The sequence below is a fragment of the Narcine bancroftii genome, chromosome 14, assembly GCF_036971445.1.
Source record: "Narcine bancroftii isolate sNarBan1 chromosome 14, sNarBan1.hap1, whole genome shotgun sequence".
Lineage (NCBI taxonomy): Eukaryota > Metazoa > Chordata > Chondrichthyes > Torpediniformes > Narcinidae > Narcine > Narcine bancroftii.
The window spans coordinates 39,754,753-39,757,013 of NC_091482.1; the positions used below are offsets into that span (position 1 = coordinate 39,754,753).

The 2,261-nt window shown below is 56.8% G+C and overlaps 1 non-coding gene across 1 annotated transcript; it reads left to right on the forward strand.

The window, feature by feature from the left end:
- The first annotated feature begins 270 nt into the window (after nt 1-270).
- Nucleotides 271-424, forward strand: LOC138750044 (5.8S ribosomal RNA). Its single transcript, XR_011349036.1, has one exon. It is a non-coding gene; the product is annotated as a 5.8S ribosomal RNA (ribosomal RNA).
- The last annotated feature ends 1,837 nt before the right edge of the window (nt 425-2,261 follow it).

Sequence of the window (2,261 nt, forward strand, 5' to 3'; positions counted from 1 at the left end):
CGAGTTGGCGGTGCTTGGGCCTTTCAGGGCCTAGGCCGCCGGTGCTGGTTGGCTGCCCCATGGGGAGGGTTGGGTGGCCGCACAGCTCGGCTTGGCATTTCTGGCCCTGAGTGAAGTCGGCAATCGGCGGCAGAAGAGACCTGCGTCTGATGTCCGACGTGCCCCTGGGTGCATGCCTTTGGCCTGGGGGGCAGTGGATCATGACCGCCCTGATGTGTTAAACCCAGTTACCAATTTGTTGAACTGCAGGCAAGCGCAAACACCTGAGACAACTCTTAGCGATGCATCACTCGGCCCGTGCGTCGATGAAGAACGCAGCTAGCTGTGAGAATTAATGTGAATAGCAGGACACATTGATCATTGACACTTTGAACGCACATTGCAGCCCAGAGTTCTTCGGGGGACCACGCTTGTTTCAGGGTCGCTTGAACAATCAAACGTGCTCGCTTGCCATTCAGCTCGAGAGCGCGCAGTTGGGGTGTCACAGACGGGATTGCCCCTCTCTGTCCCCCTAAGTTCAGACCACGGAGCCACACCGTGCCTTGCCTGTGCGCAACCACCGCCAGGGGGTGGGCCCGCTGCATAGCCACCGGTGGTGCTGGCGAGGGAGAGAATCTCAACCCGTGCCGCCCTGGGCATTGCCCATTCCGGACCCGAGCGCGGAAGGACCAAAACCTTTCCTCAACATGGGGCTGTTGTCACTGCTGGCGAGCTGCACTTGGTGTGGATGTTCTATCATCTTTGGCTGCTGCTGCCGTGCTCGGGGACTGTTGCTTCGCCTGCCTTCCTACCTCGCTGAGGGCTTTCCTGTAAGGATGTGCCAGCATCAACCTCACCCTCCTGTACCATGCGCGAGTGACCTGGTGGGAGAGGAGGTCGGGGAGTGCCATGACCCGCATCCATCTTGGCTTTCTCTACTTTCCCGCTCCAACAGAAAAGGAGAAGGCTACCTGGCGCTGTCGCACTGGCTGACTCCCCCATGGACCTCCTCTCCTCAACCTGGCCGCTGTGTGCAGGGTCTCTGGGAACAAGTACTTACCGAGCCCGGGGGCTGCCTCGCACTCGAGTGCTACCAAGCTTGCCACCTGCCATCCTAGTCTTGCAGTGCGCGGCTGCCCGTTCACGTCCCGCAGCTGGCACACCTGGCTGCTGCCGCATGCCTTTTCTCTCTCTCTCTTTGCGGGGTGAGGTGCCTCTGCGTGTGCGCGTGGGTTGGCTTCACTATGTTTTGAGCTTGTCGGATTTGTCTCGACCATGCCTGTCCTTTGACGCCATTCATCCTGTTTCAGTCGCTCAACATGCTTGTGTTTGCCCAGACGGTGCTTGCGGTCAACCCTTCTGCCTACAACCTCAGATCAGACGAGGAAACCCATTAAATTTAAGCATATTTCAAAGCGGAGGAAAATAAACTAACCAGGATTCCACTCGTAACTGCGAGTGAAGAGGGAAGAGGCCAGCACCGAATAACCGGCTGTCTGGCACTCATGCGAAATGTGGCATATAGAAGTACTCCATTTGTGGGCGATGCTCGTGGGGCCCAAGTCCTTCTGAACAAGGTGCAAACTCTAGAAGGTGTGAGGCCGGTAGTGGCACCCAGCTCGTCATGGTGGAGTCTTCTTGGAGTCGGGTTGCTTGTGAATTCAGCCTAAAGTGGGTGGTAAAACTCCATCTAAGGATAAACATTGGCACGAGATCAATAGTCAACAAGTACCATAAGGGAAAGTTGAAAAGAACTTTGAAGAGAGAGTTCAAGAGTACTTGAAATCGTTAAGAGGTAAACGAGTGGGGTCCGCGCAGTCCACCCGGTGGATTCAACCCAGCGTTCAGGTCGGCCACGTGGGGCAGGGTGGATCCCCCTCGTGCACAAGGTGAACAACCTCCTGCGTGCGGTCGGCTGTCACTGGGTGCATTTCCTCCGTTGGTGGTGAGCCACAACTGGCTCAGGTCGGCTGTAAAGGCCGGTTGGGAAGGTGGCTCATGGTTCCATCCTCGAGTGTTACAGCCCCCTGGCAGTAGCCTTGCCGTTTACTGAAGGGGATGAGGAAAAGAACTACTCACCGCGTTCTCTCGGCGGTCGAGCGTTTTCCGGGGAGAACAGGCTCTCTGTGCTTCCGGCGTGGCTGTCAACCTGGTCATACAGTGCACTGTGCAACCCAAGTGCACCTCGTTGATGAGCCGATACGAGTCATGAACCCTTGAGCGCCAAGGGTCTACAGCAATGTCGGTGACCCACCTGTCCCATCTTGAAACACGGACCAAGA